The 27,816-nt window shown below is 44.3% G+C and overlaps 17 non-coding genes and 1 pseudogene across 17 annotated transcripts; all 18 read right to left on the reverse strand.

The window, feature by feature from the left end:
* Positions 1 to 89: 89 nt before the first annotated feature.
* LOC141275567 (U2 spliceosomal RNA) lies at positions 90 to 280 on the reverse strand. Its single transcript, XR_012323801.1, has one exon. It is a non-coding gene; the product is annotated as a U2 spliceosomal RNA (small nuclear RNA).
* A 1,115-nt stretch (positions 281 to 1,395) lies between these two features.
* LOC141275578 (U2 spliceosomal RNA) lies at positions 1,396 to 1,586 on the reverse strand. Its single transcript, XR_012323812.1, has one exon. It is a non-coding gene; the product is annotated as a U2 spliceosomal RNA (small nuclear RNA).
* Positions 1,587 to 2,698: 1,112 nt separating this feature from the next.
* LOC141149554 (U2 spliceosomal RNA) lies at positions 2,699 to 2,889 on the reverse strand. The gene has a single exon (XR_012245846.1). It is a non-coding gene; the product is annotated as a U2 spliceosomal RNA (small nuclear RNA).
* A 1,115-nt stretch (positions 2,890 to 4,004) lies between these two features.
* LOC141150227 (U2 spliceosomal RNA) lies at positions 4,005 to 4,189 on the reverse strand. Its single transcript, XR_012246485.1, has one exon. It is a non-coding gene; the product is annotated as a U2 spliceosomal RNA (small nuclear RNA).
* A 524-nt stretch (positions 4,190 to 4,713) lies between these two features.
* LOC141151100 (U2 spliceosomal RNA) lies at positions 4,714 to 4,829 on the reverse strand (annotated as a pseudogene).
* Positions 4,830 to 5,944: 1,115 nt separating this feature from the next.
* On the reverse strand, positions 5,945 to 6,135 carry LOC141149826 (U2 spliceosomal RNA). Its single transcript, XR_012246110.1, has one exon. It is a non-coding gene; the product is annotated as a U2 spliceosomal RNA (small nuclear RNA).
* Positions 6,136 to 7,250: 1,115 nt separating this feature from the next.
* On the reverse strand, positions 7,251 to 7,441 carry LOC141149907 (U2 spliceosomal RNA). The gene has a single exon (XR_012246186.1). It is a non-coding gene; the product is annotated as a U2 spliceosomal RNA (small nuclear RNA).
* A 1,115-nt stretch (positions 7,442 to 8,556) lies between these two features.
* Positions 8,557 to 8,747, reverse strand: LOC141275590 (U2 spliceosomal RNA). Its single transcript, XR_012323823.1, has one exon. It is a non-coding gene; the product is annotated as a U2 spliceosomal RNA (small nuclear RNA).
* Positions 8,748 to 9,862: 1,115 nt separating this feature from the next.
* Positions 9,863 to 10,053, reverse strand: LOC141275601 (U2 spliceosomal RNA). The gene has a single exon (XR_012323834.1). It is a non-coding gene; the product is annotated as a U2 spliceosomal RNA (small nuclear RNA).
* A 1,114-nt stretch (positions 10,054 to 11,167) lies between these two features.
* On the reverse strand, positions 11,168 to 11,358 carry LOC141275613 (U2 spliceosomal RNA). Its single transcript, XR_012323845.1, has one exon. It is a non-coding gene; the product is annotated as a U2 spliceosomal RNA (small nuclear RNA).
* Positions 11,359 to 12,473: 1,115 nt separating this feature from the next.
* LOC141275625 (U2 spliceosomal RNA) lies at positions 12,474 to 12,664 on the reverse strand. The gene has a single exon (XR_012323856.1). It is a non-coding gene; the product is annotated as a U2 spliceosomal RNA (small nuclear RNA).
* Positions 12,665 to 13,779: 1,115 nt separating this feature from the next.
* On the reverse strand, positions 13,780 to 13,970 carry LOC141149997 (U2 spliceosomal RNA). Its single transcript, XR_012246271.1, has one exon. It is a non-coding gene; the product is annotated as a U2 spliceosomal RNA (small nuclear RNA).
* Positions 13,971 to 15,085: 1,115 nt separating this feature from the next.
* On the reverse strand, positions 15,086 to 15,276 carry LOC141148959 (U2 spliceosomal RNA). Its single transcript, XR_012245276.1, has one exon. It is a non-coding gene; the product is annotated as a U2 spliceosomal RNA (small nuclear RNA).
* A 1,118-nt stretch (positions 15,277 to 16,394) lies between these two features.
* Positions 16,395 to 16,585, reverse strand: LOC141274250 (U2 spliceosomal RNA). The gene has a single exon (XR_012322534.1). It is a non-coding gene; the product is annotated as a U2 spliceosomal RNA (small nuclear RNA).
* Positions 16,586 to 17,700: 1,115 nt separating this feature from the next.
* LOC141150633 (U2 spliceosomal RNA) lies at positions 17,701 to 17,899 on the reverse strand. Its single transcript, XR_012246780.1, has one exon. It is a non-coding gene; the product is annotated as a U2 spliceosomal RNA (small nuclear RNA).
* Positions 17,900 to 24,091: 6,192 nt separating this feature from the next.
* Positions 24,092 to 24,282, reverse strand: LOC141148971 (U2 spliceosomal RNA). Its single transcript, XR_012245287.1, has one exon. It is a non-coding gene; the product is annotated as a U2 spliceosomal RNA (small nuclear RNA).
* A 1,115-nt stretch (positions 24,283 to 25,397) lies between these two features.
* LOC141148983 (U2 spliceosomal RNA) lies at positions 25,398 to 25,588 on the reverse strand. The gene has a single exon (XR_012245298.1). It is a non-coding gene; the product is annotated as a U2 spliceosomal RNA (small nuclear RNA).
* Positions 25,589 to 26,700: 1,112 nt separating this feature from the next.
* LOC141150664 (U2 spliceosomal RNA) lies at positions 26,701 to 26,896 on the reverse strand. Its single transcript, XR_012246803.1, has one exon. It is a non-coding gene; the product is annotated as a U2 spliceosomal RNA (small nuclear RNA).
* Positions 26,897 to 27,816: the final 920 nt, after the last annotated feature.

Consider the following 27,816-nt stretch of genomic DNA (forward strand, 5'->3'; position numbering starts at 1 on the left):
AAAGAGTCCATCCCAAAATCCGACAAACAAGCAAAATGAACAAAAAACATTGAATTCAATTCTTTCTGATTTTAGAAACTGCATTAAAGAAGGGGTGCACCGGTCCTGGAGATACTGCAATACCAGGTCAATGCGTGGAGTGGACAGAGCAAGCTCTTTTTCCATCTCCCTGTTCTAAAAATCCATTTAATATATGGTCCCCAGATAGGGGACGTATCAGATATTAAACTGATAAGAACAGATACTACACTTGATCTTAGCCAAAAGGCCGAGAAGCGATAACCAGAATTGGTTTCAAACTACAGAGCCACCCAAGGATCCTGAAAAGTCCATTTGTGGAGATGAGCTCCTGGACTCCCGTTAAGAAGACATGTTGTCAACCTCTAGATCCCTTACATGCCTGCACTTTTCGGCTTGCTGTTGCTGCAATCCACGCGTTTTAGATCTGCATAACTCCACCTCTTTAAACACAGCACCTTCACCCCCTGCTGTTCCCACCCGCCTCAACACCGTTGGAAGGGAGGAGAACCAATTAAGGCGGGGGGTGGGGTGGAACGAGCAGCTGTCTACCCTTAGCAGGAGGGCTCCTGATTACATACCTCTCCTGCTGCTGCTGCTGCTGGCTGTCCAGCAGCAGACTGAAGGTGGCTGCTGCTGTGCACAGGTATATAAAGGCTCAGAGCCTATTATGACACGCGCAGCCAGCGTTCCATTGCCACATTCCATCTACTGCAGGCAGGATACCTGGCTGGCTGAATGTCGCTGAGAAGCTCACAGAGACCGCCATAAGCAACAGTTTAACAGAATGCCACAGACTAATCAACCAAACTTTTTGGGTTGGGTTCTCTTTTATAGTCTGCAGGCATTAAATGAAAGAAGTCAGTGTTCCAGCAGAAGGAGACAACGTTTCAGAAAAGGCATTGTAGCAAACCAAAAAAGAAATTTTAAGCGCAGCAGAGTAACCAGCGCACATACCTGTTAGCTCAGGTGAGTTTAAAAGGCTGCTGTTGATAACAAGGGCATTTGCTAAATAGATGGTGTGTGTGCAACAATATACTGAAAGGTCAATTATATTGTGCAGCTTATCTCACCACCTGTAGTTATTTAGGTGAAAGCTCCAAAATGCTTGCCTAATATGTCTGTTTATCCAAAAGGAAGTAAAAAGGGAGAGCTAGAAAGATAGCATTGCATCACATTACATGGCAATGCAATGCACAGTTGCTGAAGTTGAACCAAAATGAGCTTGTAATCTGGCTTCTGCAACTTTGAACATGAAAAATCCAATGAGGAGAAGAAAAGCAAAGCCAAAGAGTCCATCCCAAAATCCGACAAACAAGCAAAATGAACAAAAAACATTGAATTCAATTCTTTCTGATTTTAGAAACTGCATTAAAGAAGGGGTGCACCGGTCCTGGAGATACTGCAATACCAGGTCAATGCGTGGAGTGGACAGAGCAAGCTCTTTTTCCATCTCCCTGTTCTAAAAATCCATTTAATATATGGTCCCCAGATAGGGGACGTATCAGATATTAAACTGATAAGAACAGATACTACACTTGATCTTAGCCAAAAGGCCGAGAAGCGATAACCAGAATTGGTTTCAAACTACGGAGCCACCCAAGGATCCTGAAAAGTCCATTTGTGGAGATGAGCTCCTGGACTCCCGTTAAGAAGACATGTTGTTAACCTCTAGATCCCTTACATGCCTGCACTTTTCGGCTTGCTGCTGCTGCAATCCACGCGTTTTAGATCTGCATAACTCTACCTCTTTAAACACAGCACCTTCACCCCCTGCTGTTCCCACCCGCCTCAACACCGTTGGAAGGGAGGAGAACCAATTAAGGCGGGGGGTGGGGTGGAACGAGCAGCTGTCTACCCTTAGCAGGAGGGCTCCTGATTACATACCTCTCCTGCTGCTGCTGCTGGCTGTCCAGCAGCAGACTGAAGGTGGCTGCTGCTGTGCACAGGTATATAAAGGCTCAGAGCCTATTATGACACGCGCAGCCAGCGTTCCATTGCCACATTCCATCTACTGCAGGCAGGATACCTGGCTGGCTGAATGTCGCTGAGAAGCTCACAGAGACCGCCATAAGCAACAGTTTAACAGAATGCCACAGACTAATCAACCAAACTTTTTGGGTTGGGTTCTCTTTTATAGTCTGCAGGCATTAAATGAAAGAAGTCAGTGTTCCAGCAGAAGGAGACAACGTTTCAGAAAAGGCATTGTAGCAAACCAAAAAAGAAATTTTAAGCGCAGCAGAGTAACCAGCGCACATACCTGTTAGCTCAGGTGAGTTTAAAAGGCTGCTGTTGATAACAAGGGCATTTGCTAAATAGATGGTGTGTGTGCAACAATATACTGAAAGGTCAATTATATTGTGCAGCTTATCTCACCACCTGTAGTTATTTAGGTGAAAGCTCCAAAATGCTTGCCTAATATGTCTGTTTATCCAAAAGGAAGTAAAAAGGGAGAGCTAGAAAGATAGCATTGCATCACATTACATGGCAATGCAATGCACAGTTGCTGAAGTTGAACCAAAATGAGCTTGTAATCTGGCTTCTGCAACTTTGAACATGAAAAATCCAATGAGGAGAAGAAAAGCAAAGCCAAAGAGTCCATCCCAAAATCCGACAAACAAGAAAAATGAACAAAAAACATTGAATTCAATTCTTTCTGATTTTAGAAACTGCATTAAAGAAGGGGTGCACCAGTCCTGGAGATACTGCAATACCAGGTCAATGCGTGGAGTGGACAGAGCAAGCTCTTTTTCCATCTCCCTGTTCTAAAAATCCATTTAATATATGGTCCCCAGATAGGGGACGTATCAGATATTAAACTGATAAGAACAGATACTACACTTGATCTTAGCCAAAAGGCCGAGAAGCGATAACCAGAATTGGTTTCAAACTACGGAGCCACCCAAGGATCCTGAAAAGTCCATTTGTGGAGATGAGCTCCTGGACTCCCGTTAAGAAGACATGTTGTCAACCTCTAGATCCCTTACATGCCTGCACTTTTCGGCTTGCTGCTGCTGCAATCCACGCGTTTTAGATCTGCATAACTCCACCTCTTTAAACACAGCACCTTCACCCCCTGCTGTTCCCACCCGCCTCAACACCGTTGGAAGGGAGGAGAACCAATTAAGGCGGGGGGTGGGGTGGAACGAGCAGCTGTCTACCCTTAGCAGGAGGGCTCCTGATTACATACCTCTCCTGCTGCTGCTGCTGCTGGCTGTCCAGCAGCAGACTGAAGGTGGCTGCTGCTGTGCACAGGTATATAAAGGCTCAGAGCCTATTATGACACGCGCAGCCAGCGTTCCATTGCCACATTCCATCTACTGCAGGCAGGATACCTGGCTGGCTGAATGTCGCTGAGAAGCTCACAGAGACCGCCATAAGCAACAGTTTAACAGAATGCCACAGACTAATCAACCAAACTTTTTGGGTTGGGTTCTCTTTTATAGTCTGCAGGCATTAAATGAAAGAAGTCAGTGTTCCAGCAGAAGGAGACAACGTTTCAGAAAAGGCATTGTAGCAAACCAAAAAAGAAATTTTAAGCGCAGCAGAGTAACCAGCGCACATACCTGTTAGCTCAGGTGAGTTTAAAAGGCTGCTGTTGATAACAAGGGCATTTGCTAAATAGATGGTGTGTGTGCAACAATATACTGAAAGGTCAATTATATTGTGCAGCTTATCTCACCACCTGTAGTTATTTAGGTGAAAGCTCCAAAATGCTTGCCTAATATGTCTGTTTATCCAAAAGGAAGTAAAAAGGGAGAGCTAGAAAGATAGCATTGCATCACATTACATGGCAATGCAATGCACAGTTGCTGAAGTTGAACCAAAATGAGCTTGTAATCTGGCTTCTGCAACTTTGAACATGAAAAATCCAATGAGGAGAAGAAAAGCAAAGCCAAAGAGTCCATCCCAAAATCCGACAAACAAGCAAAATGAACAAAAAACATTGAATTCAATTCTTTCTGATTTTAGAAACTGCATTAAAGAAGGGGTGCACCGGTCCTGGAGATACTGCAATACCAGGTCAATGCGTGGAGTGGACAGAGCAAGCTCTTTTTCCATCTCCCTGTTCTAAAAATCCATTTAATATATGGTCCCCAGATAGGGGACGTATCAGATATTAAACTGATAAGAACAGATTTTTTTTTGATTGAAGCTGCATCCAAGGCACTGAAAAATGTGACCGAAGTCACACCAAAACAGCGCACGAGGCGAGGATTCATGTGTACCCTTCCCGGAGGAGAGGGTCCCCAATAAACCATCCCCATCCCTCCGAGCCAGAAGGCCACAGCGAGGGTCAGGGATCTCCGATGCTCTCCCTAGCCGAAGCCGGAGAAGAGCCGTTTTCGTGCTCCCAGCTTCCATCTAGGCTGCCACCCTAGTGGAGCTGGAGCCTGTGTTGGTTTCTCAGCCCAAAGCTGACCGGACCTCCGACCGGGTTTATAAAAATTCCCCTTCCTAGCCCGGAGGCCAGGAATAGGGGGGGTTGCTCAGAAAGTATGATTGGCAAAGGTGCGGCGTGCTACGAAGCCAAGTCTTTCTGGGGTTCCCAGTCCCAGTAAGCTTGGACTCCCACCAAGGCGCCTACTCCTGGGGCACATTGCTCCAAAGCCCTCACACTTACCCAGCCTAGTGACTTCGATCCTGGAGGGCCATGTTTTCCATCAGATAACTCTATGAGCCACCTGGCGTACTAACAAGTGCACCAAACCAGTGTGTAATATGCATCAATTTACTAGGGCAGCCCAAGGACAAAACTGCCTTTTCAAAAGATACTACACTTGATCTTAGCCAAAAGGCCGAGAAGCGATAACCAGAATTGGTTTCAAACTACGGAGCCACCCAAGGATCCTGAAAAGTCCATTTGTGGAGATGAGCTCCTGGACTCCCGTTAAGAAGACATGTTGTCAACCTCTAGATCCCTTACATGCCTGCACTTTTCGGCTTGCTGCTGCTGCAATCCACGCGTTTTAGATCTGCATAACTCCACCTCTTTAAACACAGCACCTTCACCCCCTCCTGTTCCCACCCGCCTCAACACCGTTGGAAGGGAGGAGAACCAATTAAGGCGGGGGGTGGGGTGGAACGAGCAGCTGTCTACCCTTAGCAGGAGGGCTCCTGATTACATACCTCTCCTGCTGCTGCTGCTGCTGGCTGTCCAGCAGCAGACTGAAGGTGGCTGCTGCTGTGCACAGGTATATAAAGGCTCAGAGCCTATTATGACACGCGCAGCCAGCGTTCCATTGCCACATTCCATCTACTGCAGGCAGGATACCTGGCTGGCTGAATGTCGCTGAGAAGCTCACAGAGACCGCCATAAGCAACAGTTTAACAGAATGCCACAGACTAATCAACCAAACTTTTTGGGTTGGGTTCTCTTTTATAGTCTGCAGGCATTAAATGAAAGAAGTCAGTGTTCCAGCAGAAGGAGACAACGTTTCAGAAAAGGCATTGTAGCAAACCAAAAAAGAAATTTTAAGCGCAGCAGAGTAACCAGCGCACATACCTGTTAGCTCAGGTGAGTTTAAAAGGCTGCTGTTGATAACAAGGGCATTTGCTAAATAGATGGTGTGTGTGCAACAATATACTGAAAGGTCAATTATATTGTGCAGCTTATCTCACCACCTGTAGTTATTTAGGTGAAAGCTCCAAAATGCTTGCCTAATATGTCTGTTTATCCAAAAGGAAGTAAAAAGGGAGAGCTAGAAAGATAGCATTGCATCACATTACATGGCAATGCAATGCACAGTTGCTGAAGTTGAACCAAAATGAGCTTGTAATCTGGCTTCTGCAACTTTGAACATGAAAAATCCAATGAGGAGAAGAAAAGCAAAGCCAAAGAGTCCATCCCAAAATCCGACAAACAAGCAAAATGAACAAAAAACATTGAATTCAATTCTTTCTGATTTTAGAAACTGCATTAAAGAAGGGGTGCACCGGTCCTGGAGATACTGTAATACCAGGTCAATGCGTGGAGTGGACAGAGCAAGCTCTTTTTCCATCTCCCTGTTCTAAAAATCCATTTAATATATGGTCCCCAGATAGGGGACGTATCAGATATTAAACTGATAAGAACAGATACTACACTTGATCTTAGCCAGAAGGCCGAGAAGCGATAACCAGAATTGGTTTCAAACTACGGAGCCACCCAAGGATCCTGAAAAGTCCATTTGTGGAGATGAGCTCCTGGACTCCCGTTAAGAAGACATGTTGTCAACCTCTAGATCCCTTACATGCCTGCACTTTTCGGCTTGCTGCTGCTGCAATCCACGCGTTTTAGATCTGCATAACTCCACCTCTTTAAACACAGCACCTTCACCCCCTGCTGTTCCCACCCGCCTCAACACCGTTGGAAGGGAGGAGAACCAATTAAGGTGGGGGGTGGGGTGGAACGAGCAGCTGTCTACCCTTAGCAGGAGGGCTCCTGATTACATACCTCTCCTGCTGCTGCTGCTGCTGGCTGTCCAGCAGCAGACTGAAGGTGGCTGCTGCTGTGCACAGGTATATAAAGGCTCAGAGCCTATTATGACACGCGCAGCCAGCGTTCCATTGCCACATTCCATCTACTGCAGGCAGGATACCTGGCTGGCTGAATGTCGCTGAGAAGCTCACAGAGACCGCCATAAGCAACAGTTTAACAGAATGCCACAGACTAATCAACCAAACTTTTTGGGTTGGGTTCTCTTTTATAGTCTGCAGGCATTAAATGAAAGAAGTCAGTGTTCCAGCAGAAGGAGACAACGTTTCAGAAAAGGCATTGTAGCAAACCAAAAAAGAAATTTTAAGCGCAGCAGAGTAACCAGCGCACATACCTGTTAGCTCAGGTGAGTTTAAAAGGCTGCTGTTGATAACAAGGGCATTTGCTAAATAGATGGTGTGTGTGCAACAATATACTGAAAGGTCAATTATATTGTGCAGCTTATCTCACCACCTGTAGTTATTTAGGCGAAAGCTCCAAAATGCTTGCCTAATATGTCTGTTTATCCAAAAGGAAGTAAAAAGGGAGAGCTAGAAAGATAGCATTGCATCACATTACATGGCAATGCAATGCACAGTTGCTGAAGTTGAACCAAAATGAGCTTGTAATCTGGCTTCTGCAACTTTGAACATGAAAAATCCAATGAGGAGAAGAAAAGCAAAGCCAAAGAGTCCATCCCAAAATCCGACAAACAAGCAAAATGAACAAAAAACATTGAATTCAATTCTTTCTGATTTTAGAAACTGCATTAAAGAAGGGGTGCACCGGTCCTGGAGATACTGCAATACCAGGTCAATGCGTGGAGTGGACAGAGCAAGCTCTTTTTCCATCTCCCTGTTCTAAAAATCCATTTAATATATGGTCCCCAGATAGGGTACGTATCAGATATTAAACTGATAAGAACAGATACTACACTTGATCTTAGCCAAAAGGCCGAGAAGCGATAACCAGAATTGGTTTCAAACTACGGAGCCACCCAAGGATCCTGAAAAGTCCATTTGTGGAGATGAGCTCCTGGACTCCCGTTAAGAAGACATGTTGTCAACCTCTAGATCCCTTACATGCCTGCACTTTTCGGCTTGCTGCTGCTGCAATCCACGCGTTTTAGATCTGCATAACTCCACCTCTTTAAACACAGCACCTTCACCCCCTGCTGTTCCCACCCGCCTCAACACCGTTGGAAGGGAGGAGAACCAATTAAGGCGGGGGGTGGGGTGGAACGAGCAGCTGTCTACCCTTAGCAGGAGGGCTCCTGATTACATACCTCTCCTGCTGCTGCTGCTGCTGGCTGTCCAGCAGCAGACTGAAGGTGGCTGCTGCTGTGCACAGGTATATAAAGGCTCAGAGCCTATTATGACACGCGCAGCCAGCGTTCCATTGCCACATTCCATCTACTGCAGGCAGGATACCTGGCTGGCTGAATGTCGCTGAGAAGCTCACAGAGACCGCCATAAGCAACAGTTTAACAGAATGCCACAGACTAATCAACCAAACTTTTTGGGTTGGGTTCTCTTTTATAGTCTGCAGGCATTAAATGAAAGAAGTCAGTGTTCCAGCAGAAGGAGACAACGTTTCAGAAAAGGCATTGTAGCAAACCAAAAAAGAAATTTTAAGCGCAGCAGAGTAACCAGCGCACATACCTGTTAGCTCAGGTGAGTTTAAAAGGCTGCTGTTGATAACAAGGGCATTTGCTAAATAGATGGTGTGTGTGCAACAATATACTGAAAGGTCAATTATATTGTGCAGCTTATCTCACCACCTGTAGTTATTTAGGTGAAAGCTCCAAAATGCTTGCCTAATATGTCTGTTTATCCAAAAGGAAGTAAAAAGGGAGAGCTAGAAAGATAGCATTGCATCACATTACATGGCAATGCAATGCACAGTTGCTGAAGTTGAACCAAAATGAGCTTGTAATCTGGCTTCTGCAACTTTGAACATGAAAAATCCAATGAGGAGAAGAAAAGCAAAGCCAAAGAGTCCATCCCAAAATCCGACAAACAAGCAAAATGAACAAAAAACATTGAATTCAATTCTTTCTGATTTTAGAAACTGCATTAAAGAAGGGGTGCACCGGTCCTGGAGATACTGCAATACCAGGTCAATGCGTGGAGTGGACAGAGCAAGCTCTTTTTCCATCTCCCTGTTCTAAAAATCCATTTAATATATGGTCCCCAGATAGGGGACGTATCAGATATTAAACTGATAAGAACAGATACTACACTTGATCTTAGCCAAAAGGCCGAGAAGCGATAACCAGAATTGGTTTCAAACTACGGAGCCACCCAAGGATCCTGAAAAGTCCATTTGTGGAGATGAGCTCCTGGACTCCCGTTAAGAAGACATGTTGTCAACCTCTAGATCCCTTACATGCCTGCACTTTTCGGCTTGCTGCTGCTGCAATCCACGCGTTTTAGATCTGCATAACTCCACCTCTTTAAACACAGCACCTTCACCCCCTGCTGTTCCCACCCGCCTCAACACCGTTGGAAGGGAGGAGAACCAATTAAGGCGGGGGGTGGGGTGGAACGAGCAGCTGTCTACCCTTAGCAGGAGGGCTCCTGATTACATACCTCTCCTGCTGCTGCTGCTGCTGGCTGTCCAGCAGCAGACTGAAGGTGGCTGCTGCTGTGCACAGGTATATAAAGGCTCAGAGCCTATTATGACACGCGCAGCCAGCGTTCCATTGCCACATTCCATCTACTGCAGGCAGGATACCTGGCTGGCTGAATGTCGCTGAGAAGCTCACAGAGACCGCCATAAGCAACAGTTTAACAGAATGCCACAGACTAATCAACCAAACTTTTTGGGTTGGGTTCTCTTTTATAGTCTGCAGGCATTAAATGAAAGAAGTCAGTGTTCCAGCAGAAGGAGACAACGTTTCAGAAAAGGCATTGTAGCAAACCAAAAAAGAAATTTTAAGCGCAGCAGAGTAACCAGCGCACATACCTGTTAGCTCAGGTGAGTTTAAAAGGCTGCTGTTGATAACAAGGGCATTTGCTAAATAGATGGTGTGTGTGCAACAATATACTGAAAGGTCAATTATATTGTGCAGCTTATCTCACCACCTGTAGTTATTTAGGTGAAAGCTCCAAAATGCTTGCCTAATATGTCTGTTTATCCAAAAGGAAGTAAAAAGGGAGAGCTAGAAAGATAGCATTGCATCACATTACATGGCAATGCAATGCACAGTTGCTGAAGTTGAACCAAAATGAGCTTGTAATCTGGCTTCTGCAACTTTGAACATGAAAAATCCAATGAGGAGAAGAAAAGCAAAGCCAAAGAGTCCATCCCAAAATCCGACAAACAAGCAAAATGAACAAAAAACATTGAATTCAATTCTTTCTGATTTTAGAAACTGCATTAAAGAAGGGGTGCACCGGTCCTGGAGATACTGCAATACCAGGTCAATGCGTGGAGTGGACAGAGCAAGCTCTTTTTCCATCTCCCTGTTCTAAAAATCCATTTAATATATGGTCCCCAGATAGGGGACGTATCAGATATTAAACTGATAAGAACAGATACTACACTTGATCTTAGCCAAAAGGCCGAGAAGCGATAACCAGAATTGGTTTCAAACTACGGAGCCACCCAAGGATCCTGAAAAGTCCATTTGTGGAGATGAGCTCCTGGACTCCCGTTAAGAAGACATGTTGTCAACCTCTAGATCCCTTACATGCCTGCACTTTTCGGCTTGCTGCTGCTGCAATCCACGCGTTTTAGATCTGCATAACTCCACCTCTTTAAACACAGCACCTTCACCCCCTGCTGTTCCCACCCGCCTCAACACCGTTGGAAGGGAGGAGAACCAATTAAGGCGGGGGGTGGGGTGGAACGAGCAGCTGTCTACCCTTAGCAGGAGGGCTCCTGATTACATACCTCTCCTGCTGCTGCTGCTGCTGGCTGTCCAGCAGCAGACTGAAGGTGGCTGCTGCTGTGCACAGGTATATAAAGGCTCAGAGCCTATTATGACACGCGCAGCCAGCGTTCCATTGCCACATTCCATCTACTGCAGGCAGGATACCTGGCTGGCTGAATGTCGCTGAGAAGCTCACAGAGACCGCCATAAGCAACAGTTTAACAGAATGCCACAGACTAATCAACCAAACTTTTGGGTTGGGTTCTCTTTTATAGTCTGCAGGCATTAAATGAAAGAAGTCAGTGTTCCAGCAGAAGGAGACAACGTTTCAGAAAAGGCATTGTAGCAAACCAAAAAAGAAATTTTAAGCGCAGCAGAGTAACCAGCGCACATACCTGTTAGCTCAGGTGAGTTTAAAAGGCTGCTGTTGATAACAAGGGCATTTGCTAAATAGATGGTGTGTGTGCAACAATATACTGAAAGGTCAATTATATTGTGCAGCTTATCTCACCACCTGTAGTTATTTAGGTGAAAGCTCCAAAATGCTTGCCTAATATGTCTGTTTATCCAAAAGGAAGTAAAAAGGGAGAGCTAGAAAGATAGCATTGCATCACATTACATGGCAATGCAATGCACAGTTGCTGAAGTTGAACCAAAATGAGCTTGTAATCTGGCTTCTGCAACTTTGAACATGAAAAATCCAATGAGGAGAAGAAAAGCAGAGCCAAAGAGTCCATCCCAAAATCCGACAAACAAGCAAAATGAACAAAAAACATTGAATTCAATTCTTTCTGATTTTAGAAACTGCATTAAAGAAGGGGTGCACCGGTCCTGGAGATACTGCAATACCAGGTCAATGCGTGGAGTGGACAGAGCAAGCTCTTTTTCCATCTCCCTGTTCTAAAAATCCATTTAATATATGGTCCCCAGATAGGGGACGTATCAGATATTAAACTGATAAGAACAGATACTACACTTGATCTTAGCCAAAAGGCCGAGAAGCGATAACCAGAATTGGTTTCAAACTACGGAGCCACCCAAGGATCCTAAAAAGTCCATTTGTGGAGATGAGCTCCTGGACTCCCGTTAAGAAGACATGTTGTCAACCTCTAGATCCCTTACATGCCTGCACTTTTCGGCTTGCTGCTGCTGCAATCCACGCGTTTTAGATCTGCATAACTCCACCTCTTTAAACACAGCACCTTCACCCCCTGCTGTTCCCACCCGCCTCAACACCGTTGGAAGGGAGGAGAACCAATTAAGGCGTTGGGTGGGGTGGAACGAGCAGCTGTCTACCCTTAGCAGGAGGGCTCCTGATTACATACCTCTCCTGCTGCTGCTGCTGCTGGCTGTCCAGCAGCAGACTGAAGGTGGCTGCTGCTGTGCACAGGTATATAAAGGCTCAGAGCCTATTATGACACGCGCAGCCAGCGTTCCATTGCCACATTCCATCTACTGCAGGCAGGATACCTGGCTGGCTGAATGTCGCTGAGAAGCTCACAGAGACCGCCATAAGCAACAGTTTAACAGAATGCCACAGACTAATCAACCAAACTTTTTGGGTTGGGTTCTCTTTTATAGTCTGCAGGCATTAAATGAAAGAAGTCAGTGTTCCAGCAGAAGGAGACAACGTTTCAGAAAAGGCATTGTAGCAAACCAAAAAAGAAATTTTAAGCGCAGCAGAGTAACCAGCGCACATACCTGTTAGCTCAGGTGAGTTTAAAAGGCTGCTGTTGATAACAAGGGCATTTGCTAAATAGATGGTGTGTGTGCAACAATATACTGAAAGGTCAATTATATTGTGCAGCTTATCTCACCACCTGTAGTTATTTAGGTGAAAGCTCCAAAATGCTTGCCTAATATGTCTGTTTATCCAAAAGGAAGTAAAAAGGGAGAGCTAGAAAGATAGCATTGCATCACATTACATGGCAATGCAATGCACAGTTGCTGAAGTTGAACCAAAATGAGCTTGTAATCTGGCTTCTGCAACTTTGAACATGAAAAATCCAATGAGGAGAAGAAAAGCAGAGCCAAAGAGTCCATCCCAAAATCCGACAAACAAGCAAAATGAACAAAAAACATTGAATTCAATTCTTTCTGATTTTAGAAACTGCATTAAAGAAGGGGTGCACCGGTCCTGGAGATACTGCAATACCAGGTCAATGCGTGGAGTGGACAGAGCAAGCTCTTTTTCCATCTCCCTGTTCTAAAAATCCATTTAATATATGGTCCCCAGATAGGGGACGTATCAGATATTAAACTGATAAGAACAGATACTACACTTGATCTTAGCCAAAAGGCCGAGAAGCGATAACCAGAATTGGTTTCAAACTACGGAGCCACCCAAGGATCCTAAAAAGTCCATTTGTGGAGATAAGCTCCTGGACTCCCGTTAAGAAGACATGTTGTCAACCTCTAGATCCCTTACATGCCTGCACTTTTCGGCTTGCTGCTGCTGCAATCCACGCGTTTTAGATCTGCATAACTCCACCTCTTTAAACACAGCACCTTCACCCCCTGCTGTTCCCACCCGCCTCAACACCGTTGGAAGGGAGGAGAACCAATTAAGGCGGGGGGTGGGGTGGAACGAGCAGCTGTCTACCCTTAGCAGGAGGGCTCCTGATTACATACCTCTCCTGCTGCTGCTGCTGCTGGCTGTCCAGCAGCAGACTGAAGGTGGCTTCTGCTGTGCACAGGTATATAAAGGCTCAGAGCCTATTATGACACGCGCAGCCAGCGTTCCATTGCCACATTCCATCTACTGCAGGCAGGATACCTGGCTGGCTGAATGTCGCTGAGAAGCTCACAGAGACCGCCATAAGCAACAGTTTAACAGAATGCCACAGACTAATCAACCAAACTTTTTGGGTTGGGTTCTCTTTTATAGTCTGCAGGCATTAAATGAAAGAAGTCAGTGTTCCAGCAGAAGGAGACAACGTTTCAGAAAAGGCATTGTAGCAAACCAAAAAAGAAATTTTAAGCGCAGCAGAGTAACCAGCGCACATACCTGTTAGCTCAGGTGAGTTTAAAAGGCTGCTGTTGATAACAAGGGCATTTGCTAAATAGATGGTGTGTGTGCAACAATATACTGAAAGGTCAATTATATTGTGCAGCTTATCTCACCACCTGTAGTTATTTAGGTGAAAGCTCCAAAATGCTTGCCTAATATGTCTGTTTATCCAAAAGGAAGTAAAAAGGGAGAGCTAGAAAGATAGCATTGCATCACATTACATGGCAATGCAATGCACAGTTGCTGAAGTTGAACCAAAATGAGCTTGTAATCTGGCTTCTGCAACTTTGAACATGAAAAATCCAATGAGGAGAAGAAAAGCAGAGCCAAAGAGTCCATCCCAAAATCCGACAAACAAGCAAAATGAACAAAAAACATTGAATTCAATTCTTTCTGATTTTAGAAACTGCATTAAAGAAGGGGTGCACCGGTCCTGGAGATACTGCAATACAAGGTCAATGCGTGGAGTGGACAGAGCAAGCTCTTTTTCCATCTCCCTGTTCTAAAAATCCATTTAATATATGGTCCCCAGATAGGGGACGTATCAGATATTAAACTGATAAGAACAGATACTACACTTGATCTTAGCCAAAAGGCCGAGAAGCGATAACCAGAATTGGTTTCAAACTACGGAGCCACCCAAGGATCCTAAAAAGTCCATTTGTGGAGATGAGCTCCTGGACTCCCGTTAAGAAGACATGTTGTCAACCTCTAGATCCCTTACATGCCTGCACTTTTCGGCTTGCTGCTGCTGCAATCCACGCATTTTAGATCTGCATAACTCCACCTCTTTAAACACAGCACCTTCACCCCCTGCTGTTCCCACCCGCCTCAACACCGTTGGAAGGGAGGAGAACCAATTAAGGCGGGGGGTGGGGTGGAACGAGCAGCTGTCTACCCTTAGCAGGAGGGCTCCTGATTACATACCTCTCCTGCTGCTGCTGCTGCTGGCTGTCCAGCAGCAGACTGAAGGTGGCTGCTGCTGTGCACAGGTATATAAAGGCTCAGAGCCTATTATGACACGCGCAGCCAGCGTTCCATTGCCACATTCCATCCACTGCAGGCAGGATACCTGGCTGGCTGAATGTCGCTGAGAAGCTCACAGAGACCGCCATAAGCAACAGTTTAACAGAATGCCACAGACTAATCAACCAAACTTTTTGGGTTGGGTTCTCTTTTATAGTCTGCAGGCATTAAATGAAAGAAGTCAGTGTTCCAGCAGAAGGAGACAACGTTTCAGAAAAGGCATTGTAGCAAACCAAAAAAGAAATTTTAAGCGCAGCAGAGTAACCAGCGCACATACCTGTTAGCTCAGGTGAGTTTAAAAGGCTGCTGTTGATAACAAGGGCATTTGCTAAATAGATGGTGTGTGTGCAACAATATACTGAAAGGTCAATTATATTGTGCAGCTTATCTCACCACCTGTAGTTATTTAGGTGAAAGCTCCAAAATGCTTGCCTAATATGTCTGTTTATCCAAAAGGAAGTAAAAAGGGAGAGCTAGAAAGATAGCATTGCATCACATTACATGGCAATGCAATGCACAGTTGCTGAAGTTGAACCAAAATGAGCTTGTAATCTGGCTTCTGCAACTTTGAACATGAAAAATCCAATGAGGAGAAGAAAAGCAGAGCCAAAGAGTCCATCCCAAAATCCGACAAACAAGCAAAATGAACAAAAAACATTGAATTCAATTCTTTCTGATTTTAGAAACTGCATTAAAGAAGGGGTGCACCGGTCCTGGAGATACTGCAATACCAGGTCAATGCGTGGAGTGGACAGAGCAAGCTCTTTTTCCATCTCCCTGTTCTAAAAATCCATTTAATATATGGTCCCCAGATAGGGGACGTATCAGATATTAAACTGATAAGAACAGATACTACACTTGATCTTAGCCAAAAGGCCGAGAAGCGATAACCAGAATTGGTTTCAAACTACGGAGCCACCCAAGGATCCTAAAAAGTCCATTTGTGGAGATGAGCTCCTGGACTCCCGTTAAGAAGACATGTTGTCAACCTCTAGATCCCTTACATGCCTGCACTTTTCGGCTTGCTGCTGCTGCAATCCACGCGTTTTAGATCTGCATAACTCCACCTCTTTAAACACAGCACCTTCACCCCCTGCTGTTCCCACCCGCCTCAACACCGTTGGAAGGGAGGAGAACCAATTAAGGCGGGGGGTGGGGTGGAACGAGCAGCTGTCTACCCTTAGCAGGAGGGCTCCTGATTACATACCTCTCCTGCTGCTGCTGCTGCTGCTGGCTGTCCAGCAGCAGACTGAAGGTGGCTGCTGCTGTGCACAGGTATATAAAGGCTCAGAGCCTATTATGACACGCGCAGCCAGCGTTCCATTGCCACATTCCATCTACTGCAGGCAGGATACCTGGCTGGCTGAATGTCGCTGAGAAGCTCACAGAGACCGCCATAAGCAACAGTTTAACAGAATGCCACAGACTAATCAACCAAACTTTTTGGGTTGGGTTCTCTTTTATAGTCTGCAGGCATTAAATGAAAGAAGTCAGTGTTCCAGCAGAAGGAGACAACGTTTCAGAAAAGGCATTGTAGCAAACCAAAAAAGAAATTTTAAGCGCAGCAGAGTAACCAGCGCACATACCTGTTAGCTCAGGTGAGTTTAAAAGGCTGCTGTTGATAACAAGGGCATTTGCTAAATAGATGGTGTGTGTGCAACAATATACTGAAAGGTCAATTATATTGTGCAGCTTATCTCACCACCTGTAGTTATTTAGGTGAAAGCTCCAAAATGCTTGCCTAATATGTCTGTTTATCCAAAAGGAAGTAAAAAGGGAGAGCTAGAAAGATAGCATTGCATCACATTACATGGCAATGCAATGCACAGTTGCTGAAGTTGAACCAAAATGAGCTTGTAATCTGGCTTCTGCAACTTTGAACATGAAAAATCCAATGAGGAGAAGAAAAGCAGAGCCAAAGAGTCCATCCCAAAATCCGACAAACAAGCAAAATGAACAAAAAACATTGAATTCAATTCTTTCTGATTTTAGAAACTGCATTAAAGAAAGGGTGCACCGGTCCTGGAGATACTGCAATACCAGGTCAATGCGTGGAGTGGACAGAGCAAGCTCTTTTTCCATCTCCCTGTTCTAAAAATCCATTTAATATATGGTCCCCAGATAGGGGACGTATCAGATATTAAACTGATAAGAACAGATACTACACTTGATCTTAGCCAAAAGGCCGAGAAGCGATAACCAGAATTGGTTTCAAACTACGGAGCCACCCAAGGATCCTAAAAAGTCCATTTGTGGAGATGAGCTCCTGGACTCCCGTTAAGAAGACATGTTGTCAACCTCTAGATCCCTTACATGCCTGCACTTTTCGGCTTGCTGCTGCTGCAATCCACGCGTTTTAGATCTGCATAACTCCACCTCTTTAAACACAGCACCTTCACCCCCTGCTGTTCCCACCCGCCTCAACACCGTTCGAAGGGAGGAGAACCAATTAAGGCGGGGGGTGGGGTGGAACGAGCAGCTGTCTACCCTTAGCAGGAGGGCTCCTGATTACATACCTCTCCTGCTGCTGCTGCTGCTGGCTGTCCAGCAGCAGACTGAAGGTGGCTGCTGCTGTGCACAGGTATATAAAGGCTCAGAGCCTATTATGACACGCGCAGCCAGCGTTCCATTGCCACATTCCATCTACTGCAGGCAGGATACCTGGCTGGCTGAATGTCGCTGAGAAGCTCACAGAGACCGCCATAAGCAACAGTTTAACAGAATGCCACAGACTAATCAACCAAACTTTTTGGGTTGGGTTCTCTTTTATAGTCTGCAGGCATTAAATGAAAGAAGTCAGTGTTCCAGCAGAAGGAGACAACGTTTCAGAAAAGGCATTGTAGCAAACCAAAAAAGAAATTTTAAGCGCAGCAGAGTAACCAGCGCACATACCTGTTAGCTCAGGTGAGTTTAAAAGGCTGCTGTTGATAACAAGGGCATTTGCTAAATAGATGGTGTGTGTGCAACAATATACTGAAAGGTCAATTATATTGTGCAGCTTATCTCACCACCTGTAGTTATTTAGGTGAAAGCTCCAAAATGCTTGCCTAATATGTCTGTTTATCCAAAAGGAAGTAAAAAGGGAGAGCTAGAAAGATAGCATTGCATCACATTACATGGCAATGCAATGCACAGTTGCTGAAGTTGAACCAAAATGAGCTTGTAATCTGGCTTCTGCAACTTTGAACATGAAAAATCCAATGAGGAGAAGAAAAGCAGAGCCAAAGAGTCCATCCCAAAATCCGACAAACAAGCAAAATGAACAAAAAACATTGAATTCAATTCTTTCTGATTTTAGAAACTGCATTAAAGAAGGGGTGCACCGGTCCTGGAGATACTGCAATACCAGGTCAATGCGTGGAGTGGACAGAGCAAGCTCTTTTTCCATCTCCCTGTTCTAAAAATCCATTTAATATATGGTCCCCAGATAGGGGACGTATCAGATATTAAACTGATAAGAACAGATTTTTTTTTTTTTTTTCTTTCTTTTTTTTTTTAAACCAAATCAGATAGGCCGGAGCATAAGCTCAATCAATTCGACTTACAAAAGCCTTTCATTGACACTTAGCCTTTCATCACACTTGGTATATAATCAAAAATAAAACCAAACCTTATCATCAGGTACATTATACACTACTAATTAAACTTTACCAAAAACCTCCACTTTTTAAACTTCCAGATCCCTTCAGCATCTATAATACTTCCACGTTCCTGATCCCAGAGGTATATTACATACATACGTGACAGAATCAATCTCAAACATTCATTAACTGACATTTTCTTCCTTTTAAAAACTAACAAATTCCTCGCATCCCACAAACTTTCAATTACACACACCACCAACAACCATAAAATCCTATCCTTAATTCTACTACATGCACCCATCCCAAACATAGCAAGTTTCCAATTAACATACTTTACACCCACCAATTCCTTGCAAAGTCCCCCTATACCCTTCCATACATCATATGCAAAATCACAATCCCATACCATATGTCTAACATGCTCTCTCAAACCACATCCATCCCTCGGGCATACCTCAGATTTAACTAAATCCCTCTTCTTTTGCACATCTCTAACAGGCAAAATGTCATGCAATATCATCCAAGCGATATCTCTCTGTCTGTTAGTCACACCATCTATACTTAATTTTCTCCACATCTCGGTTACTTCCTCCCCTCTCAACCCATTGATATTACATACCACCTCACGCTCACGCACCATCCTAATGACTTTCTTCTTTTGCCTAAAATCACTCATGTTAACGGACAACAAATCATACTTCCTTACAAAATTCTCAACACAACCATACCATACAGGACACTTAAAAGCAACAGGCACTCTAGCATCCCTTTTGACCCACTTTAAGCCATAAAGCATCCATCCAGCCGAATACTTCATCATATAAGCACACTTATTACTTTTCCCTAGAACCACCACCACCATTTTCACGTAACTAATCCCTAAAAAGAAATCAATATTTGGAAAATCCAAACCACCATTTACACATAACTTATAGACATATTCCCGTTTCAATTTCTCCATGCGACTTCCCCAAAGAAAATTAAAGATGAATTTCTCAGTTTTCCTAATTTTCTTAAAAGCAGCAGGATATACATTCGCAACAATCAACAAAATAGGCAAAATAACCGCCTTAATAATCAGAACTTTCCCAGTCAGAGTTAATTCTCTCATTCGCCAAAAATTCAACTTGCGCACCACTCTCACCCCACAATCTTCCCAACTCTCATTTCCTTTCAAATCATCATTAAACTTAATCCCAAGCACCTTTATTGCACCATCCTCACACCTCACACCATTCATCCATACATTCCTCTCACCAAAACATTTAAAGGAACTCTTAGTCCAATTGACCTTAAAAGCTGAGACACTACAAAACAAACTTAATATCAACCTTGCCCTACTCATCGCAGCCATATTCTCACTCACAATCACTACATCATCCATGTAACCTAGAATTCTCACATCCTTTCCATTACTCCCAGGAATCATCACACCTCTCATAACCTTATCCTTCCTAACCATACACATCAACACTTCAATCACATTAATAAACAAAAAAGGGGACATAGGGCACCCCTGACGCACTCCTGATTTAATTCTCACTTTCTCACTCAACCACCCATTCACCAAAAATTCACTTGAAACATTACAATACAAACTCCTAACACAGTTTACAAAATTCCTGGAATAACCCATCTTAGACAAAACCTTAAACATAAAGCTATGTGACACACGGTCAAAAGCTTTTTCAAAATCAACCGAAAACAACAAACATTTCTGCTTACGACTCATACAATCCCCAATCACATCACGCAACAACACCAAATTTTCAGTCATACTTCTCCCAGGCACTGCACACACTTGATCTTCATCCACCACACCGCCAATCACTTCCCGCATCCGACTAGCCAACAATTTACTAAACACCTTATAGTCTGCATTCAAAAGGGTGATTGGCCTCCAATTCCCCAAATCCTTTTTATCACCTTTCTTATGAACCAAAACCACCACCCCATCTCTCATAGATTCACTCAACATATTCTCCGTGAACATATACTGGCACACCTCCAATAAGTCATTTCCCATCGTGTCCCATTCCTTAACATATAACTCCACGGGCAGTCCATCCTTCCCAGGTGTTTTATTCTTACTCGCAGACATCACCACTTTTTTAACTTCATCCAACACAATTACATCATCCAATATTTCACGTTCATCCTCACCCAAACAACCTTCTAAACACCCCAAAGCATCAGTCAACATCCTATCATCAACCCATTTTTCCCCATACAACTCCTTATAAAACAACACCACCTCCTGCATCACATCCTTCCCACTCACACACACCCCATCACCATTCACCACCTCATCCATATCTACTTTCTTCCCAAAAACTTTTTTGAAAAAAAACCTTGTGCATTTCTCATTTTTCTCCAAATGTTCAATCTTAGAACGGTAAATAATTTCTTTCCCTTTACCCTCAATATATTTCTTAATCTCTTCTTTCACTTGACACATCAAAACATCCACATCCACTCCAATCATCCTTAACTTCCTCAGCCACTCCAGTCTAGAGCTTAAATCATTAAATTTTGCTCTATTCATTGCTGCTTTCCTCCTGCCCCTTTTTCTAAAGAAAAAACCAATCTCACTCTTCATCCAGTCCCACCACTCAAGCACATTCCTGAAATCACTTTTTTTATCCCTCCACCTAACATACATTCGCCTAAAATCACGCATGATCCTATTATCTTCCAGCAAACGCACATTAAGTTTCCACACGCCACCACCATATACAAAGGAAATCTTACCTTCTAGACGTGCCCTCAAACACACATGGTCAGAGAAGGGAACATCTTCCTGCTGGAAATTCCTACAAATAACATTTTGTGAAGAAAAGAAGATACGGTCTATTCTAGACTCTATGCCTCCCCTGTCGGCCTTATAGGTCGCAGGAGGTGGATTACCTAAAAAAACTTCCGCAGCATCCTGTAAGGAAAAATCCACCACAAGACTCTTGAGTCTTTTACCTGTAACATCCATCTTATCCCCCTCCGTCACACAATTGAAATCTCCAACAAAAATTATTGGCATTTTGCCAGATAAAAAAAAACATAATTTCTCAAAAATTTCCAGCCTCTCCCCTTTATCTATTGGTGCATACATATTTACCACCCTCACCCTCCACCCCCTACAATTTAACTCACATATTACACACCTCCCCGCCTCCACCACCATGTAACTTTCTATCTTAACACTATAACCCTTCACCAAAACACCTACCCCACAATTTTTATTACATACAGAACCAGATCACACACTTTGACCTAAAGGCCATGCATTTTCACTTAAGGGATCGGAGATCCCACACTCCTGGACACAGTATACGTCCGCATCCAAGTTGCTCAAGTAGTCCAAAATTGCCACTCTTCTCGACTCAGATTTAATCAGCCGAACATTTAGCGACAAGATGCTGAGAGCAACTTGGGCACCCATCTATTAATTTGATGTGGCAGGTCACGACAACATGCCCACCTGTACATCATCCTAACCCTTCTGGGGGTAGGACGCTGGACGTGCAGATATCGTAGTTTGTGCCTTCCCCCAAAAAAGACACATCTTGGGGATCGGATGCAGTAGGGTACACCCGGGCTGGACTCACACTGCAGTCACTTAAAGGGGAAAAGGATGGTTCAGTTTTCTTCTTTTTCTTCACTGAAGCGCCTCCATCTTCATCTGAACTATAATCCCGCCGCTGGGGGTCAAAGTCCCCCTGACCTCCCTCCTCCTCAAGGTCAGAAACGACATCGCTCCAGGCCACATGCGGTGTTCTGGTCAGATCAGACTCCTCTTCCCCCTGCAATGTAACCATCATGTCTGGAATTTCAGCCTCCAGATCCTCCACCGGGGCCACTTCCATGCCTATACGATCATCAGTTATCGTCTCAGACTCACTGACATCTGAAGCCACAGACGCGGCCCTCTGCACCGGTGGCTCAGGTGCCAGCTCCATATTTCCTCTTACATTCACACGAACCAGTTCTGGAAAAGCAACCCGAGCCTCCTCCTCATCCAGGAAAGCCAGAGTAGATATCGGAGCAGTCGGAGTTGGAGCAGTCGGAGTTGTAGCTGTGGGTGCAGGAGATTCATTTCTTCTCCTTCCCCTTCCCGCTGCCCCCGCATATGAACCAGGATGGAATATACAGTCTCTGAAGGCATGCCCCTTCTCTCCGCAGAGGTTACAGACTATTTCATTTTTGCAATTATTGGAAGAATGACCCACCTCATTGCACTTCCTGCAAATAATCTGTCTGATGTCGCATGCTTCCTGAGTATGGCCATACCTCCTACAATGACGACAAAACCTGGGCGCATTGGGGAAGAACAGGTAACCCCGCTCACTCCCAATGGAAAAATTTGATGGAGGATAATGTATACCCCCTGGTTCATCAGGACTTTCCCGGAACTTGACCATGAAACGATATTTACCGGTCCATAGTTCCTCCTCATTCATGACTTTTACTGCCACCTTGGTAATATAGCAGTGCCTATTTAGAAAGGCATAAATCAAAGCCAAGTCCACATGTGGGTTGTACATGAAAACAGTCAGAGGTACCTCTTTGGAGCAATACAAGATGACAAAAGTCAGCCCATCCAAATATTGATTGTCCAGATTCTTTTTCAAACAATCATAGAAATTGTTGCAAACAGCCATAGAAGTAAATACAAGATTATACTTGCTTTTGAATTGCTGGAGGCACAAGATTTCTTCCTTCTTCACTTCAAGGAGTCCAAACAAAATCTCCTTCACCACGAAGCTGAGGGTAAAGATTCCTTCTTTGCCTTCTTCCACATCAATCTGGATTCCAAACTTCACTCGAGCCTCACCGGGCCCAGCGTATCGAATGCGTCCCATTATCGCTAGTCGTGTCTACTGGCCAACTCCTTATAGCAGCAAGTGGCTTAAGCCATAAAATGGCGATGCCACAGGGCCAAGAGTTAACGCACAGACAGCCAAATGACTAGACCCATTACAGATCTGAGCCAAAAGGCCGAGAAGCGATAACCAGAATTGGTTTCAAACTACGGAGCCACCCAAGGATCCTAAAAAGTCCATTTGTGGAGATGAGCTCCTGGACTCCCGTTAAGAAGACATGTTGTCAACCTCTAGATCCCTTACATGCCTGCACTTTTCGGCTTGCTGCTGCTGCAATCCACGCGTTTTAGATCTGCATAACTCCACCTCTTTAAACACAGCACCTTCACCCCCTGCTGTTCCCACCCGCCTCAACACCGTTGGAAGGGAGGAGAACCAATTAAGGCGGGGGGTGGGGTGGAACGAGCAGCTGTCTACCCTTAGCAGGAGGGCTCCTGATTACATACCTCTCCTGCTGCTGCTGCTGCTGGCTGTCCAGCAGCAGACTGAAGGTGGCTGCTGCTGTGCACAGGTATATAAAGGCTCAGAGCCTATTATGACACGCGCAGCCAGCGTTCCATTGCCACATTCCATCTACTGCAGGCAGGATACCTGGCTGGCTGAATGTCGCTGAGAAGCTCACAGAGACCGCCATAAGCAACAGTTTAACAGAATGCCACAGACTAATCAACCAAACTTTTTGGGTTGGGTTCTCTTTTATAGTCTGCAGGCATTAAATGAAAGAAGTCAGTGTTCCAGCAGAAGGAGACAACGTTTCAGAAAAGGCATTGTAGCAAACCAAAAAAGAAATTTTAAGCGCAGCAGAGTAACCAGCGCACATACCTGTTAGCTCAGGTGAGTTTAAAAGGCTGCTGTTGATAACAAGGGCATTTGCTAAATAGATGGTGTGTGTGCAACAATATACTGAAAGGTCAATTATATTGTGCAGCTTATCTCACCACCTGTAGTTATTTAGGTGAAAGCTCCAAAATGCTTGCCTAATATGTCTGTTTATCCAAAAGGAAGTAAAAAGGGAGAGCTAGAAAGATAGCATTGCATCACATTACATGGCAATGCAATGCACAGTTGCTGAAGTTGAACCAAAATGAGCTTGTAATCTGGCTTCTGCAACTTTGAACATGAAAAATCCAATGAGGAGAAGAAAAGCAGAGCCAAAGAGTCCATCCCAAAATCCGACAAACAAGCAAAATGAACAAAAAACATTGAATTCAATTCTTTCTGATTTTAGAAACTGCATTAAAGAAGGGGTGCACCGGTCCTGGAGATACTGCAATACCAGGTCAATGCGTGGAGTGGACAGAGCAAGCTCTTTTTCCATCTCCCTGTTCTAAAAATCCATTTAATATATGGTCCCCAGATAGGGGACGTATCAGATATTAAACTGATAAGAACAGATACTACACTTGATCTTAGCCAAAAGGCCGAGAAGCGATAACCAGAATTGGTTTCAAACTACGGAGCCACCCAAGGATCCTAAAAAGTCCATTTGTGGAGATGAGCTCCTGGACTCCCGTTAAGAAGACATGTTGTCAACCTCTAGATCCCTTACATGCCTGCACTTTTCGGCTTGCTGCTGCTGCAATCCACGTGTTTTAGATCTGCATAACTCCACCTCTTTAAACACAGCACCTTCACCCCCTGCTGTTCCCACCCGCCTCAACACCGTTGGAAGGGAGGAGAACCAATTAAGGCGGGGGGTGGGGTGGAACGAGCAGCTGTCTACCCTTAGCAGGAGGGCTCCTGATTACATACCTCTCCTGCTGCTGCTGCTGCTGGCTGTCCAGCAGCAGACTGAAGGTGGCTGCTGCTGTGCACAGGTATATAAAGGCTCAGAGCCTATTATGACACGCGCAGCCAGCGTTCCATTGCCACATTCCATCTACTGCAGGCAGGATACCTGGCTGGCTGAATGTCGCTGAGAAGCTCACAGAGACCGCCATAAGCAACAGTTTAACAGAATGCCACAGACTAATCAACCAAACTTTTTGGGTTGGGTTCTCTTTTATAGTCTGCAGGCATTAAATGAAAGAAGTCAGTGTTCCAGCAGAAGGAGACAACGTTTCAGAAAAGGCATTGTAGCAAACCAAAAAAGAAATTTTAAGCGCAGCAGAGTAACCAGCGCACATACCTGTTAGCTCAGGTGAGTTTAAAAGGCTGCTGTTGATAACAAGGGCATTTGCTAAATAGATGGTGTGTGTGCAACAATATACTGAAAGGTCAATTATATTGTGCAGCTTATCTCACCACCTGTAGTTATTTAGGTGAAAGCTCCAAAATGCTTGCCTAATATGTCTGTTTATCCAAAAGGAAGTAAAAAGGGAGAGCTAGAAAGATAGCATTGCATCACATTACATGGCAATGCAATGCACAGTTGCTGAAGTTGAACCAAAATGAGCTTGTAATCTGGCTTCTGCAACTTTGAACATGAAAAATCCAATGAGGAGAAGAAAAGCAGAGCCAAAGAGTCCATCCCAAAATCCGACAAACAAGCAAAATGAACAAAAAACATTGAATTCAATTCTTTCTGATTTTAGAAACTGCATTAAAGAAGGGGTGCACCGGTCCTGGAGATACTGCAATACCAGGTCAATGCGTGGAGTGGACAGAGCAAGCTCTTTTTCCATCTCCCTGTTCTAAAAATCCATTTAATATATGGTCCCCAGATAGGGGACGTATCAGATATTAAACTGATAAGAACAGATACTACACTTGATCTTAGCCAAAAGGCCGAGAAGCGATAACCAGAATTGGTTTCAAACTACGGAGCCACCCAAGGATCCTAAAAAGTCCATTTGTGGAGATGAGCTCCTGGACTCCCGTTAAGAAGACATGTTGTCAACCTCTAGATCCCTTACATGCCTGCACTTTTCGGCTTGCTGCTGCTGCAATCCACGCGTTTTAGATCTGCATAACTCCACCTCTTTAAACACAGCACCTTCACCCCCTGCTGTTCCCACCCGCCTCAACACCGTTGGAAGGGAGGAGAACCAATTAAGGCGGGGGGTGGGGTGGAACGAGCAGCTGTCTACCCTTAGCAGGAGGGCTCCTGATTACATACCTCTCCTGCTGCTGCTGCTGGCTGTCCAGCAGCAGACTGAAGGTGGCTGCTGCTGTGCACAGGTATATAAAGGCTCAGAGCCTATTATGACACGCGCAGCCAGCGTTCCATTGCCACATTCCATCTACTGCAGGCAGGATACCTGGCTGGCTGAATGTCGCTGAGAAGCTCACAGAGACCGCCATAAGCAACAGTTTAACAGAATGCCACAGACTAATCAACCAAACTTTTTGGGTTGGGTTCTCTTTTATAGTCTGCAGGCATTAAATGAAAGAAGTCAGTGTTCCAGCAGAAGGAGACAACGTTTCAGAAAAGGCATTGTAGCAAACCAAAAAAGAAATTTTAAGCGCAGCAGAGTAACCAGCGCACATACCTGTTAGCTCAGGTGAGTTTAAAAGGCTGCTGTTGATAACAAGGGCATTTGCTAAATAGATGGTGTGTGTGCAACAATATACTGAAAGGTCAATTATATTGTGCAGCTTATCTCACCACCTGTAGTTATTTAGGTGAAAGCTCCAAAATGCTTGCCTAATATGTCTGTTTATCCAAAAGGAAGTAAAAAGGGAGAGCTAGAAAGATAGCATTGCATCACATTACATGGCAATGCAATGCACAGTTGCTGAAGTTGAACCAAAATGAGCTTGTAATCTGGCTTCTGCAACTTTGAACATGAAAAATCCAATGAGGAGAAGAAAAGCAGAGCCAAAGAGTCCATCCCAAAATCCGACAAACAAGCAAAATGAACAAAAAACATTGAATTCAATTCTTTCTGATTTTAGAAACTGCATTAAAGAAGGGGTGCACCGGTCCTGGAGATACTGCAATACCAGGTCAATGCGTGGAGTGGACAGAGCAAGCTCTTTTTCCATCTCCCTGTTCTAAAAATCCATTTAATATATGGTCCCCAGATAGGGGACGTATCAGATATTAAACTGATAAGAACAGATTTTTTTTTTTTTTTTTTTTTTTTTCTCCTCAGACGAGGAAATTCCACAGTCTATGAAAACCAGACAAAGGAAAATTCCATCAAAACAGCTGCGTCAAATCCAATACGCAATTTGCTGTCCCCATCATCATCGGAAATATTTATTTCATATTTCAAAACAACAATAACAAAAATCAAGAGGTACTAACAATATATCTCCACTTTTTAACTTTCCATATTCCCTCTGCATCCACTTCCCCTCTCCTCTTTTTGTCCCATAGGAAACACACATACATCTTCCCCAAAATCACCTTCACACTATCCTTTACAGCAATTTCCTTCCTTTTAAACACATACACATTCCTCACATCCCATAACACTTCCTTTATACATGCAAGCATCAACCACAAGACTCTTTCCTTCGTCCCATCACATATTCCCAAACCAAACATAAACAACTCAAAAGACAACAAATTCACACCACACAATTCTTTACACAAAGGCCCCATTCTCCCAATCACATCTCTAGCATACTGGCAATTCCAAAAAACATGCAACACACTTTCCCTTCCACCACAGCCATTTCTTGGACACATTTCACTCCTCACCAAACCTCTATTCCTCTGAAACTCTCTCACAGGTAATACTCCATGTAAAGACTGCCACACAACTTCACTCTGTTTGTTGGTCATACCACTCATCCGCACTTTCTTCCAAACCTTCTGCACATCACCACCCCTAACCATATTTATTCCACATTCTACCTCTCTACATTCAATCATCCTATACACAGCCTTCTTATTCTCCAGCAATCTCACATCTGCATCACACAGTTCATACCTCACCAAAAACTTATAAACCCACACATACCATACAGGCACCTCAAAAGCAATCGGACATCGCAAATCCCTTTCTTGCCACTTTAAACGAAACAAATACGCTCCAAATAAATACCTACACATAGATGAAAACTTTCCATCCGCC

Source organism: Phyllobates terribilis, unplaced genomic scaffold (assembly GCF_046119375.1).
Source record: "Phyllobates terribilis strain yellow unplaced genomic scaffold, ASM4611937v1 Scaffold_5__5_contigs__length_657084704, whole genome shotgun sequence".
NCBI lineage: Eukaryota > Metazoa > Chordata > Amphibia > Anura > Dendrobatidae > Phyllobates > Phyllobates terribilis.